This window comes from Myotis nattereri (assembly GCF_964212035.1).
Source record: "Myotis nattereri genome assembly, chromosome: 12".
In the NCBI taxonomy this organism is placed as follows: Eukaryota; Metazoa; Chordata; class Mammalia; order Chiroptera; family Vespertilionidae; genus Myotis; species Myotis nattereri.
Genome location: NC_138087.1, coordinates 50,403,139 through 50,419,244, shown reverse-complemented (window position 1 = coordinate 50,419,244; position 16,106 = coordinate 50,403,139). Strand labels below are relative to the sequence as shown.

The 16,106-nt window shown below is 40.6% G+C and overlaps 1 protein-coding gene across 6 annotated transcripts in view; it reads right to left on the bottom strand.

Annotated features, from left to right (window-relative positions):
- Positions 1 to 16,106, bottom strand: part of NTRK2 (neurotrophic receptor tyrosine kinase 2) — a 311,333-nt gene that overhangs the window by 187,730 nt on the left and 107,497 nt on the right. The gene's annotated exons all lie outside the window — the stretch shown is intronic.

The following is a 16,106-nucleotide window of genomic DNA, read 5'->3' as shown; positions in this document are numbered from 1 at the left end:
CCAGAATATATATGACACATAGATATGTAGAAATGTAATATCCATTATATCACATATGATATATAACATATAACATGTAGCATATTGTATATATATTCAATATATAACTAGTATATATAAGACATATAGTGTGTATATTAAATGTAATAGATATAAAACACATAATATGTAATACTTAGTATTAATTAATCCTGCAAACATTTACTGAGCACAGACCAAATCATAGACACTGTAATAGATGATACAAAAATAAAGAAAATGGAGTAGTTGACCTCAACTACTTCATGGCCCCACAGCTGGAGAAAGGTGAGTAGACAACTTGCATAATAAATAACGCTAATCTACTTTGTGCCAATCTCTCCTCTAAGCTCTTTGTCCAAAGTAGCTTACAGTCTAATAACTAGTAAGTGATGGAGCTCAGATTCTGACCCAGGAACTCAGATTCTATGGCCACCCTGCTGTGTCCCTGTGCAGGGAGGACAAACTCTCCTTGCACTTAGCCGTAAAAACCCAGCAGGGATGGGGAAGATTCTGTTACATACAATTCTGTGTATAGTTTGCATGAATCTTCACCAGATTCATACGTGACAAAATAGATGATGTCATGGTAGAAACTGCCAAGATGTTTTCAAGTTCAGCTTTGGAAGGCGCTTCTAAACACAACCCCTCCAGACTCTCGATCTTCCTCAACCTGGTGTCTGGTCTGCCAAGTGCTGGTGTCATCTGCCTCCAGAGCTGTAATTACCACCACCAATCTGTATTATCATTTACAGCAACCCTCTGGAGCTTAATTTCCATGGCATTCCTGTCTCCTGCCCTTCCAAGTCTCAGGGAAAGGACTTGGGATGGACGCCAAACATCATTTGTGGATTTAAACACCACAAAGCACTGAGAGTTTAGGAAGAGCTTAGGGGCACTGATTAATTCTCCTTCATAACTCTTCCTACTCTCTTTCTAAAAGTTCAGGCTCCGGGCACACATAAGCCGCACTAGTTTAGAGGACACTATGGCATGTAGGACAAGCATGCCAAATTAACCAACCAAACCTCTTACTTATTCCATCAGGTTTTAAGAAGGTGATTCTCACTTCCTTTCCCATTGTAACAATAGGATTAAAATTGGGATGTCAAGTCTGCCAATAAAAAACAGGAGAAACTTGGTGATACAAACAGAAGACATCACCCTCAGACAAAAAGATTTGTTGACTCCTATATACTAGTTTCTGGGCATTTGGCAGGGAAATTCTAAGAGTTTACTGATGTCAGAGTGTTTACAGAATGAACCAAGCCACTCTTCCTTTGCTTCTATTTGACATTTTCTTCCCAGATGCTCCTCTAGGCTCTTTAAAATTACAGTTGAGAAACAATTTTCTTAGCTAGATGCAAGCTCTTTTGGACTGCCATTCACTCGGGACACAACAGCATTTGCCCCTATTTAAATTGATGTCAGATGTTACTCTTCAACCTCCTTCTGATTGCCTTTTGTGATTCATCCTTTTCAAAGAAGCATGCCTTAGCTCCATTCGCCCTTGCAATAAAAAATAACAAGTGAAACCACCATAAAAACACATGCAGTATCTCCCTTAAGAGGAAAAAAACAGCCTGAAACAAGGATAAGCAATGTGAGCCTTCAGGAAGGCTTCTTAATACCCTTGATCTTCCCATACTATTGACACACTAAAGATACTCTACCATATATTGAAAAATTAGTTTGACTTACAACTTTCATCCTTTTATAAGGAAACTAGCTGCGTGAGGCGACCAGGCCTGCAGGGGGGTTAGTGAGGGACGACCAAATGACTGAGCAGCAAGCTGCATAGGGTAACCAGGCCGGCGGGGGCCGGGGTGGGGGGGCGGGTAGTGAGGGGCAACCAAACGACCGGACAGCAGGCTGCATGGAGCAACCAGGCCAACAGGAGGGGCAGTTGGTGGTGACCAGGCCAGCGGGGGCGGGGAGGGCGGGCAGTGAGGGGTGACCAGACCAGCAGAGGGGGGCACTGAGGGGTGGCCAGGCTGGGGGCACAGTTGGGGGTGACCAGGCCAGCAAGGGGGGTAGTAAGAGGCAACCAGGCTGGTGGGGGAGGCAGTTAGGGGTAACCAGGCTGGAGGGGGTGGAAGGTGGGGGTGACCAGGCTGGCAGGGGTGGTAGTTGGGGGTGACCAGGCCAGCCAGGGGGGGCAGTTAGGGTTATCAGGCAGACAGGCAGGTGAGCAGTTAGAAGCCAGTGGTCCCAGATTGTGAGAGGGATGTCTGACTGCCGGTTTAGGCCCATTCCCCAGGATGGGGCCTAAACCAGCAGCAGACATCCCCCGAGGGGTCCCAGATTGGAGAGGGTGCAGGCTGGACTGAGGGGACCCCCACCCCCCATGCACGAATTTTGTGCACCAGGCCTCGGTTGCGACAGTCACTTAGGCTTTTATATATAGAGATGTCTCCAATATTTCATATTTCTCAAGGATCAAAAGTGATATCCAATCAGGGTCCTAGTCTACCTACCAGGATCTCATGAATTTTGCCCTCTTATAAGAACTCAAGAAAGGGGCCACAAAATAATATAAAAACAATAGATGATTATTTTCTCCTAGTGAGGGGGAAAGTTTTTAGACCACAACAAATGGCTGAACATCTTGTGGGTTTAGCAGCCAAACGAGCTGTCTAGCTTCTGAGCCTGAAATATAGATATTTTGACAATGTGACATTCTGAAGCATTTGTAGCATTCCGATGGTGCACAGGAGTTATTGTGAGAACAGCTCCTTTATCAAAAACAACCTTAGAGAAATGTTGCCACCACTCCTTGCACCAGCTGAGCTAAATCCGAACAAGGTTAAAGCAGATGCTGTCTGAGAATGCAATGTGAAGTTGAAAGCAGAGAAGGAAAACCAGGATGCGTCCTAAAACTCAGTCTCTGCTATTTGCTGATTTCAAATCTGCTCACAGACCTCTTCAAAGGGAAGGCTTGGGGGTGGGCTGAAGGTCAGTGAAGCACTGTGCTTTCTTTATCATTGGCTTCCGACTCATTAAGATTTCTTTACATTCGAACATGCACACATTTTCCTCCTATTACTCAGAAGCAATCAGCCATAAAATGGCAAGGATCTGCAGTACATTTAAATTAACAGCAATTTATCTGGGGGAAAGAAGAAAATTGCTGAGTCTGAAAGGAAGCGAAGGGAAGGGAGTGGAAGAAAGATGCAGCTGCTATCTGGAAAAGCCAATCTTACCACATCTGTCATTTGGAGAGTTAAAACAGAAAAACTGCCAACTTGGGTGTCTGAGTGGCATGGGGCCTCTTGGGAGCCGGTGTGGTGGTGAAGGTGACAGTACGGTGGCACACCTTCATTGGAGAACAAAGCAAATGCTCCTTGGGCCTTCTAGAAAATGTGTACTAGGTCAAACCAAAGAGTAAACTCCTGTGTTCTCATAACATGAGGTACCTGAACAACAGTGGGTGCAAAAAGGTTTTGCTTTCATCACAAAGGTAGACTTGAATGAGGCACAATTCTGCTTTATTTCAGCACCACTTGTCCTAATTTGCCATTTGTGGAACAGTGACTATCTGTTGATTCTTGCACCATCTAGCCATTACTGTCCCGCCTTTCCTATTTTATAGGGAACTCACTCAACCCACATGGCCACTGTGATGTGTCCAAGGTCACCTGTATGGAGTGAGATAGCTGAAATCTAAACTCGGAACTTCTGGATTGTTAGTGCCTCCTTTACAATGGTATCACCTGCACCTATAGCAGCAATTTCCCAATATAAAAGTTTAAGTCCTGGTGCTTCCCTCTCTGTGCTCATTGCAGAAGTTCCTTAATCAGCCTTCTGACACTCCTTTAGCTTCCTAAGGATGTGCTTTATCCATATACCACTTCTTCTAAGACCTCCTTCTATCATGTGTTGGAAGCCTTGACCATTCTTGAAGGTCCAGTGTAAAGAGGTCTCCTGTGAGTATTCAGTTCATGGGCCTCTTAACTTCTCTTCCATGCATTCACATGGCCTTCTTGTGTACCTTTTTGAAACTTATAGTTCTTTCCTTTTCACTTCCTGCATCCCAAACTGTAAGCCACAGGAGGGCAGACAGAGAATGTCTATACCCTTCTACACCCTACACTGCCTTGCAGAATAGTAATCTATAAACTTTTTAAAAATAATTTCTATGTACTCAACAACAGAACCAAAATGGAAAGTAGGGAGGATACAAGACAATGTAGGCTCTACTGTGTCTCATTGGCAACTGGGTTAATCAGATCACTTCAAAGCTCCTGGACAGAATCAGATATTTGCTCAGTATATTGAAGATTATAGAGGTAACCAGGTGGACAACCAGTGAGTGCTTCCTGAAGCATCTGAAACCACTGAGGAAAAGGTGCCAAACTGAGTTGACTCTAATTCTCATGATGATCAAAATGATCGTGGCTGTGGGAGTTGGATAAAGAAAAGTATTGTCCATTTGTTAGCTGGAGATGAAAAACTAAATGTCTGAGGATGGTCAGCAAGTCTTGGAAAGCTCTGGTTTGTCTTAGCAAAATGAAGTTGTTATGAGCTGAAAATCAAAGCAGGAAACACACACAGAGTTCTTGGCTAAACTCGAATGTGTAAGGAAACCCAGAGCTATTGCACAACTAAAACTCAGTGATTCTAAGTAGAATGTGATGGATCAGCAGGGTCTGATGACAAGTGTCCAACGGCTCAACCACTACCATGTCAGGGACTTCACATAGGATAGGTAGCACATCCAAAGACAGATGCCATTGCTTCTATTTGTGGAATCACCTACAAATGCTATAAATGGAGTAAAACAAAACAAACAAACAAAAAAAACACATGGAGTTCATGGTTTTCAGGGCATTAATATTCTCAAAGATTTTCACACCAACTACACTAAGATTGAATAAATCAATCTCTTGTTGTCCTGTAGGTGTGTCCAGCCTCTGGCTTATTTCAACAAACACTTCTAATATTAAACATTGAACTAAGTGTGAGCTATATATACATGTAAGAAAGATTAATCAAACAAGTAAGATAATGATTTCCCAACCAGCTTACTCTAGTTCAGGATCAAGGTGGCCAGTCAGTGGCCCCAGCTGGGAATTAATATTTTTTTCTCATCAATGTTACAAAAAAGTGATGTTAACAGCCCTGGCTGGTTTCACTCAGTGGTTAAGAGTATTGGCCCATGGACTGAAGAGTCTCAGGTTCGATTCTTGGTCAAGGGCACATAACTTGGTTGCAGGTATGTGTGGAAGGCAACCAATTGATGTGTCTCCCTCACATGGATGCTTCTCTCTCTCCCCCATCCTCCATCCCCTCATCTCTCTCTAAAAATTAATGGAAAAATATCTTTGGGTGAGGATTAACAAAAAAAAGTTTTAAAAAATGATGTTGAACAAAAGGATGTTATTCAAGGACCTGTTGTACTTCTTTGTACTCGGCCTTTTACCCAGAGAAGTGAATGTGTCCAAACTTAAAGACAGATGAAGATCATGAGGTAGAAAGAAGGTCCTTCACCCAAACATGCCTTTTTTTTCTGATGCTTTTTCTCTGGGACAACCATTAGCAAAAGGACTTCCATCAAATCAGAAGTTACCTCCCTATAGTGAGAATTAAAAAGCGCCTCTCCACAGAATCCAAGAGGTGATGGAAAATGTGGATTGAAATGGTGGCTCATCCTGTCCTTGGTCAGTCTACCTGGGACATTACTTGACACTGTTCCATAAAACAAAATTTACCATCCCAGATTGGACTCTGATTTAAAGTTCCAGATCAGATCCTACAGAAATACATCTAACTCAACCCACAATGAGCACCCCTTACCCTACCAAAGCTCATAAGGGCATACCCAAACATTACTTAACACTCTGAAAGAGTACCCACCCATTGACACCACGAAGAACAGAATCTATACTCCAAACATGTTTCAACATCAAGTAGAACCCTCAGGATTCTGGGGCCAGACCCAATTGCTATACATGCTCCTTAAGAGTAGCAGGTGACCCATCCCAAAATGCCTCTGTAAAATGGAGAACTCACTCTAGTCTCAACAGGAAGCTTGCAAAGTGCAAAGTTGACTTCAGGGTCACAGTCTTCTAAGCATTCAGACGGAGGCTACCAACAGAACCCCCTACTCGACTTAAGTTAAACCCACAGTTCTAGAAGCATCTGTTAGTGACGTTTTTATTTGCTCCAAAAGCTCACTTTGGGAAAAGCCCATGATGCCATGCCACCCTACCTAACTATCCCTACTAACACCTCAACAGTGTCTTAGGGCAGCTGAGTGTGTGCCACCCTCAGTTGTGTATCCCACAAACTCTCTTTCAGAAAGAGGGGGAAGATTCTCCCAACTCCTTGATTCTTTCATCTTGGAACACAGCAGGTCTCTTCATGATTCTTTGGTTCTAGTACAGTTTATGCATGGGTAAAACTCTGGATTTTAAAAAGCATGCCTTTCATTTACACACACACACACACACACACACACACACACACACACACACTTTCCTTTTTAAAATAAAGTATGCATGGCAAATTTGGCAATATATAAAATATAACAGCTTGGTTAAGAAATACAGCAGCCATGCCCAAAATCAACCAGAACTAAGACACTGAGAAAACAATGCATTCTAGATTTTTTTAAATGAAATTTTAATATATGCAAACATCTGAAATTCCTTTAGAAATGCTTTCCAAAACTTACAGAAAGTTTTTTGTTACATCAAAGTGATTAAAAGGGAAAGGTTAGTTACCTTGTAACCCTACACACATCCTTAGTTCAAAGCAGAAATCGCCTTTTGCATGAGCACAGAGGCATTCAAAGACATGATGGACACATGCATTGCCTTATATGAAAGCAGTAAGAAATTGTAAATGTCACATAGATAAAAAGACAGAGTATAATTACACGTGCATAGCAGGATGACTGGATTATAAATTAGTTTTTCTTTCATTCTTCATAATTAGGGCCATTTACCATCCATTGTTTAACTACACAAGATCCTAGAACTTTACGTACAGCTAGCATTAGGATTAGAATTTTAATAAGTACAGTCACCCCACATATTTATCTTCCTTGACAACTGTGTGCTAAAGGACTCATTTCCATGGTGATGCCTGATGACTGGCTGGCTAGACAGTGAAAAGAGGCCTGAAGCCAGACAGACTTGAATTTGGATCCTGCCCTTACCCCTCCTGAGCTGTGTAACCCCAGCCAAGTCGGAGGACCTCTCTGAACCTATTAGCCAACTCTATAATAGGAATGAAATAAACTTGACTTATTGTGATGGCTAGAATTAATATGAGTACCTAATATTGTCCAGGCTCCTCAACTCAGGGTAGTTGCTAGCATTGTCTATTAATATTTTATTTAGACAAAGTATAAAACCTTAGAAATTCCAAACTGTCCTATTGATTTTAAAAAATACAATTGGAGTGACCCCTCTCATTGAAGATAGCTCTATGTTTTACCAAATATGTATGATCTACCAAAAAAATGTTCAGGTTAATAAACTGTAACCCATACATAAAACACGATCTGAATCCACCTTCATTGAGCCCATTTAGGACTCTGCTGTAAATGTGCAATATAACCTTAAACCAATTAGTGATGGTTTTCTTAAAGCTCACAAGATATATACCTTCACAAATGCTTGCCTTGGTCCAGGCTAGTGTAACCAAGTGTCTTTTTCTTTCATCTCCAACTTTTTCAACTTCCTATATTGTTTTTCTGGGCCACCTGAATGTCTTTCTTGGGGGATATCTCTCAATCTCATTCTCTCTCCCCCCCCCTCATCTGTCTCATTTTCTCCATGTGTAGGTCCTTCTCTCATTTCCAATTCTTTCTATTTTCTCCTATGGACTAAGAAGAACTAAGAGGTACATGTTGACATCACTATTTTTATATATGGAGTGGAAGCTGTGTTCAAGATTGGGGTATGAAAGAGTGTCCTCTTTAAAAACCTATTAATTGGATGTTCTTCCCATCCCCATCTGTGTTGCTGTGTTTGTTTATTACTCTGTTTTAATACAACTGGGCACAAAAAACATTGAAGTGTTGCCCTAACCGGTTTGGCTCAGTGGGTAGAGCGTCGGCCTGCAGACTGAAAGGTCCCAGGTTTGATTCTGGTCAAGGGCATGTACCTTGGTTGCGGGCACATCCCCAGTAAGAGGTGTGCAGGAGGCAGCTGATCGATGTTTCTCTCTCCTCGATGTTTCTAACTCTCTATCCCTCTCCCTTCCTCTCTGTAAAAAAGCAATAAAATATATTTTAAAAAAACAACAACATTGAAGTGTCAACCAGAAATAAAGAGACACAATTTCTAAAAATATTACTAAATAATGTAAGCAAAAACAAAAACATGGAAACATAAAAATCTATACATCATTTCAAGTATATGTGAGTCCGTTACACACCTCTTTTGGGAAGGGGGCTACCATTTGCTCATTGTGAAGTGAAAGGAGGTTAGGGCTTCCATTTTACAGAGGGAAACAAAAAGGCAGAAGGTGGCTAAGTGATCATATTTTGTTCAACATAAGTACATGTTTCACTCATTAATCACACAAGTAATAACCTTCCATTGTGATAGCAGGACACCAAAATATTTTTTAAAAAATGTTTAATTCAGCTCAGAACTCCAAGACAAAAAATTCTCTGGCTTCCTTTCTAAATCAAAGACCTCTGTTATCCACCAAGAAATAAATGCTTCAAGAACCAAGGGGATTTTAAGGTAGATGGACCCTTGTTACACCAACCACTGGGGTGTCACTGGGATACTCTTGTGCACCACACTAGAATAATTATGCCTTAGAGCTTCCCAAATTTCCATTCACAGTCATGGGTAGTGAACTCCAACCCTGCCCACAGTCAGCTCAGGAGCCACTGCAAATGATTTCTTTCAACTGGATTTTCTTCATAGGCCTAAATAGATTCTCTGTCATGCACTATTAAGTAAAAAATAACAGAAAAGAACTTTGCTCAAAAATTCCACCTTCAGCCCAGCAGGCATGGCTCAGTGGTTGAGCATCGACCTATGAACCAGGGGGTCACAGTTCAATTCCCAGTCAGGGCAATTGCCCAGGTTGCTGGCTTGATCCTCAGTATAGGGCATGCAGGAGGCAGCTGATCAATAATTCTCTCTCATCATTGATGTTCCTGTCTCTCTCCCTCTTCCTTCCTCTCTGGAATATATATATATATATGTGTGTATATATATATATATATATATATATATATATATATATATATATATGTAAATATATATATAAATAAATATATATCTACACTAATAAAAGAGAAACATGCAAATTGGTGTCACTCCGCTACGCCCACCAGCCAATCAGGATGAATATGCAAATTAACCCATGAAGATGGTGGTTAATTTGCATATGCAGGCACCGCGGAATGAAGACTGAAGACTGAAGACAACTGAAGACTGAAGACGACTGAAGACTGAAGATGACTGAAGACTGAAGAGGCTTGGCTTCTCTGCTGCGGCTGGAGCGGAGAAGCCAAGCCTCGCTGTAGCCAGAGAGGAGAAGCCTCCAGGCTTGGCTTCTCTGCTGTGGCCTGAGCGAAGGTCTGGGTCCCGGGTGCCAGAGGAAAACCAGTGTCGGCAGTCAGGGGAAGGAAGGCCTATTGCATGAATCTCTTTGTGCAACGGGCCTCTAATATATATATATATATATATTTTAATTTCATCTTCACCCTCTCAGAAAAGTGTGGCTCAAAATGAGAGTTAGAAGCCCTGGAGATGCTGTGGAGGGCTGTGGAGAACTGTATGGAACCACTGCTCTCAGATCCTCAGGTGGTCACATGCCCTCTTTACCTTGCTCAGCAGGTAAGATGTCTTCTGATGCTACAATGGTGCCTGCTGGCTGGTGGTATCCCTTTGAGTCGGAAGTTTGGTCAGTGGCAGGGATTTGACACCCATGGTGGAAAACATCTGAGACACATTCTATGGCTTCAGCTCCAATTCCACAACCACAACAAAACTTTGGGCAAAAGGTTTTGCCTTTATCCAAAGTGATAGGAATCTACTGTTCCACAATTGAGCAATATACATAGATCAGCGGTTCTCAACCTGTGGGTCGCGACCCCTTTGGGGATCGAATGACCCTTTCACAGCCGTCACCTAAGACCATCGAAAAACACATATATAATTACATATTGTTTTTGTGATTAATCACTATGCTTTAATTATGTTCAATTTGTAACAATGAAATTGGAGGTTACCACTACATGAGGAACTGTATTAAAGGGCCATGCCATTAGGAAGGTTGAGAACCACTGACATAGATGATATTGAAACCACATCGTGACAGAGTTCCAGCTTGCAATTGCCTTAGACACCTGCACTCACTGCCCAAAAGCCAGGGAGAGCCTCTAGCCACATGTCCTCTGGATCCAGACTTGCTTCTGAGTTGTTGCTGGTTTCCTCCTTTCTAGCATCTTCAGGCAGCGGCTAAATGTACCAAACCCTAACTAAATGTAACTGGCTAATTGCACCTAAATTACAGTCACAAAGCCCCTTCAGAAGATTCAGTCAGTTTCTTGAGGGAGAAAGTAAATGTTTTACTATATAATTATAAACTTAATTAACATAAAATAAATTAATTAGGGATGTGGGCTGGTAATGAACACCATGGTTTGGCTGTTATTTGCTGTATTTTCCAGGGGAAGCTAAACCTGGAGGAGAGGCCTACCTTGTGCTTTAAGTCTCATTTCATCTCACCCCTTTCCTGTCCCCAACCAAACTGTTAGGTTTCTCCTTGATACTCAGTAGCGTGACATCTAATATTCTACAGAATTTGAATGGAGACAATTTACCTGCTAATCTTTAGGGGGGAAAAATCTCTATCCTAAACCATCATAGCTATAACAGTTCCTAGCTGGCAGTTCACTAAAATAACAGATGATTATCCAAAGCAATCATTTCTCTGTCCCAGACTATAATGACAAAACTCACCTAGAGCTGAAATAACCATCTGCCACAGATTGTTCCACATGGTTTGTTTGCTTGTGTGTTTCTTAATTCTGAGAAAGAATTCAAAAATGGTAATGGCAAAGAAAGGTGATTTCACAAAAACGCCCTAGTTTCCAATCGGTATTGCTTCAACTATCACCTTAAGTTGTTGTTTTTTAAATCTGTCTTAAAAGGTGCCTCTAAGGATGATCTTGATGGCACAAAGCAGGTTTTTAGTGCATGAAAAAAGTCCTGTTCTAATTTTCCAAAGTCCGCATCATTTCTAGGAATGCTGACCTGCAGCTCTCATATTTGTTTTCTCCCTATTTGCCGTGAAGATGAAGAATAGTTTCTGTGTCTGACCCACCGTGAGACAGAAAGAACAGTGGCTGACATGTTCTTTGGGCTCTGAAGCTAGGAAGTGCCATGACTGTGTAACCTTGGGCAAGTTGCCTCAGTATCCTCTTCTGTGAAATGGAAATGCCGATAGTACTTAATTTGGGGCACATAACACGTTCACTCAATAGTAGCTATTTCCATTATCTGTAGAGTCTAGCTCTGTTTTTGTTCTTTTAAAATAGCTAATGTTTTATGTTCAAAAAGAGTTGCAAATGTTTAATGGTACATATCTAAACTTGTTGCAAACCCTGGTCAAATCATGCCCCAAATAGAAAAGACAATTCAGTGCTGAAAATGTCAATTAAAAAAAAATTCCTCTGCTTTCAAAAAAGAAAGGAATCATGTGGTCACTGAATCAGAGAGCTTCCATCAAGAAAAGGATGTAGAGACCCTGAAGTCCATGCACTGCCCTCTTGTCTGAGGAGGAAGATATGTTTTCAAGAGCGTGATGACTTGCTCAATAGCCCAGAGCCAGCAAAGAGCAACCTCACAGCCCCTGTTGCTGGCTACAGACTCAGAGCTGGGATGACATGTCAATGTGGAGAGAGCATCTTTCATGACTGGCAGGAGCCAAAGACGGAAATGGAACCAGTTGTGTGTTTTTTATATGAAAACAAACATCCTGATGGCTCTGGTCTGGGAATTTTGAATGCATTTCTGCTAATATAACCACATATTTTACTTTATTTTATCTTTTCCTGAACATGAAATTGATTTCCACATGGAGGGGACTCACAGTCCCTGTGTTCAGCTATCACAGAATCCCCATGACTGTTGGTGCAGGGGCTGGCAAACATTTTCTGTGAAGGGCCAAAGAGTAAATATTTTCAACTCTGTGGGCCATTCAGTCTGTCACAACCACTGGTTCTGCTGCTGTACATGAAAGCAGCTATACATATGTGAAAGAATGAGCTGGCAGTATTCCAATAAAACTTTATTTGTAAAAACAGACTCAAGGTTGTATTTAATCCATGGGCTGTAGTTTGCTGATCTTTGATTAATGCCATTGTCTACCTAATGTGGTCTTTACCGTATTTCCTTTACCATTTCTCAGCTTTAGCTTCCTCCTTAAATGAACATTTATACTTTGTCTCAATATTCTTACCAGGATATGATTGATATGCCGTAGAATCTAATTTATTGTACATGAAAAAGAAAAGCCAGCGTGAATTTATGAAAGTTCTAAATTAAGAAATATGTTTAAAGAACTGCAGTTTTATTACTTTCATATACATATAGAAATTGAAATTAAGCCAATAAAACATTTCCAGCTTGCTTTGGCAAGTAGGGGGTAATTCAGACTTACCCAAAAGAAAAGAACTTAAAATTACATAATTCATCAACTGTTTCCATGAGATTTCTTCTAAAGGGATTAAAAAGTTTGCTCCCCGAAACAGTGCAATATGATTCCTACCACTCCATCTTGTTTCCACTATTAATTGATTTGGTACTTCCTTTGTTCATAGAAATGCCCAAAATACTCCACCAAACCAATTCCTCACAAAATTAATGATCTGATCAGCAAGCGTTTTTGAACTTTCAGAAAAGATAAAGGAATTATAATCCTAGGACATCATAGGTTAATAGCATCTTTGAAACAGCTTTACTGCTCTCGCTCTAAGATCCTCTTTCTCACCTCTGGCAGACATTGTGGGTTGGTTATTCAAAATCCACTCACAATCCCTTTTTCCCTTTCTTCCCCTACCTTTGAGGGAGAAAAGCCAATATCTTTGATTTCCCCGTGTCCTTTGAAGTTAAAGGTGGGCATGTAACATAATGATGGCCTCTGAGAGATATCTACAAGTCCAGGGGGTGGGCTTGTCTCTTCTTGAATTAAAAAGCAAAACCTCATCAGAGAAAGCCGCATTGCCCTCCTTCCTTCCTTCTACTTGGAATGTAGGTTTGACATCTAGAGGAAGTGCAGCCACCTTGAGACCTCAAGGTCACAAACATAAGGAAGAGGCTTAGCTGCTAAAAACAGCAGAAAAGAAAGGTGAAAGGCATCGGTGTCCCTGACAGCATCCTCAAGTCACCATCAGGCCTTGGTCCAGGAATTCTTGCTGTGTGAAACACATTTCTATCTCTTTAAGTGGTTGTTTGTTTTGTTTATTGTTGTAGCCAGCTCTGCTGTTTTAGCTCAAAAGCAGCCAGAGACAATGCCAAAAACAGACGTGGCTGTGTTCCAATAAAACTTTATTAACAAACACAGATTTGGCCGACAGGTTCACTGACCCCTGTTCTGTGGTCATTTCTGTGAACCACACCATGAGGGTTATTTGTTCTTTCCTCCCTCTGAAAAAGAACAAGTGGAAATTCCTTCCTATGAAAATAACCCAACCTGTATAGTAAACAGGTTGTATAGTAAAGGCTAACCTGGGCCAAATAAACAAGGTTTAAGTTTATATGGGCCACACAAAAAATAAAAGCTTCAATTTTCATAGAAATGTAGGTTTATTTCATGCTGAATACAAAGGGCTGAAATAAATGAGTAATCGTTAACATAAAATAATAGAACATTTTAATAAGAATTAATATTTTTTCTTGAACATTAACTTACCAAACACTGAATAACGCACAATTAATAAGCGTAATGCAAATAAGCCTATTTTTCTTGTTCTCCGAAAGCGAAATATTTCCTGTTGTGCACACCAAACAAGTAAGTACAAGACTAATGACATGATGTGGCTGCTAAAATATTCACTGCTAGTATTAGTGGAGAGAAATGGTGCGCCTGCGCGTAAGGCGTGTAAGGGAAATTAATACAACATGATTATAGTAATCAGTCATTAGTGAACACTGTAGTTCATTATTAATAATTATGTATAACAGGATATTGTAAAATTTAAGTTATGAAATGAAATTTTTATTAAAACATTTCTTACATACTGTTATATTGGCCTAGCCCCAAAAATATTTGTTGTGGGCCACATGCGGCCCAAGGGCCTCAAGTTTGACATGCTTGCTATATAGTACGAGCTTAGAACTTATAGGCTGCACATCAAATGTCTTCTGAGGGGAAAATTCAAAACCTTATTCTATAAAGTTATCATCTATGTTTGTGACTGGGAAAACCAATGCCTAGGGCAAATAAATGGGCCTAAGGCAGCACAGTGTTTGTGGGACACATGGGCACTCTCACCATCCCTAACCACTCTGTATGAGAAACACTGCCTCTCAATTAGCAGAGCAGAAATAGTAGTACTTTCATAATGACTCACACTCTGCAATTTAGGTCATGCCTACGGCAATCAAAATCCTCCACTTAGATTCTCCATGGCTAATTTGATCTCCCGCACTGCTCCTAAACTGGGAGATATTTTTTTTTTAGTTGTTTTCAATTAAGCCAATTTGTCACAGACACCTCTGTTCTCAATAGGGTATTTTCACCCAATTCTCTTTTGTTTTGAGAATAGCAAAGTGGGAGAAATGCATGTGCAAATGTTGGCCTCAAGTCACTACAGTTTGTGCAAGGAGTGACTGTAAATAGGAAAGAGACCTCTTAGCAATCACACAACGGACACACACACACACACACACACACACACACGCCAGTTGCCTTCCTTTCTTGTCTCACTAGGCACATTTTTTACACACCTTTGAGTGAGTGAAATGTGAGACCCTGATGGTGGTGGTGCTGATGACTACAGCTACACATTATTAAGCATCATTACAGAATGGACATCATGGGAAGCACTCCACATGTGTCAGCTCAAATCCTCAGGGCATTTCTGCTCTCCCCATTTACAGAAGAGGAGACCAAGGCTCAGGGCAGTTATTGAATACCTACTTTACAGGAATATATAGAACACTGCGGTGAAAAAATAATTCACATATGAGTGAAATCATATGGTCCTTGACTTTTTCTGCTCACTGGAGGGAAAGGAAGGGTGGGGGAAGATAATAAAGGGTAGAGGGGGGTCTAAATATATGATGATGGAAGTAGATGTGACTTTGAATGCTGAACGCACAATGTAATATACAGATGATGTGTTATAGAGTTGTACACTTGAAATTTTATTAAACAATGTCACCCCAACAAATTTAATTTAAAGATGATAAAAAAAAAGATAGCTCAGATTTCAACCATCCACCTTACTAATTTGTGACCTAGAGCAACTTTTTAAACCCTGGGTATAGCTAGGTGCTCTCATATGTACATGGTGATAATTATATTTTCTTTAAAACTGGTTTGAAAGAATCAAATAAAATATCTATAACGCTCTGCCATTAGTCTGAACCATATGAACCATGTGAAAATGTCTGTATTTGACCACTGTCTGATCCTACAAAATGATCATTTTATATGGCTCAAACTTACATTTGCCCAGCAAGTGGTATTATTAGTAGTACTGTTGTTATTATTGTTCAAGGACAATGAAAGGTGGCCAAGAAGGGATTTTAATCTGAATTTGACTGATGTAAAGGCCACTGCTTTTTTTACTAACTTAGTGACCTTCAAAGAAATCCCGTGATATTTTTTTACTGAGTTCCCCTTTAACAAACTGAAACTGGCATCAGGGAGCTAGTAAATGACAAGAACAGCATTGGTATTTTTTTTATTTTACTAGCAGCATTTTATGAACAGGACAAAGTCCATTTCATAATCAGCTCAATGTAGCCAAAATTTGTTTGAAGTGTATTAACCAAATGTCAGTTGAATAAAAATATGAAGTGCCTCTCTTCTTTAATGTACCAAGGGTCATGGTCTACTGAAAATTGGGATTTGCCTCATTAGACAGTTATAATTAACTC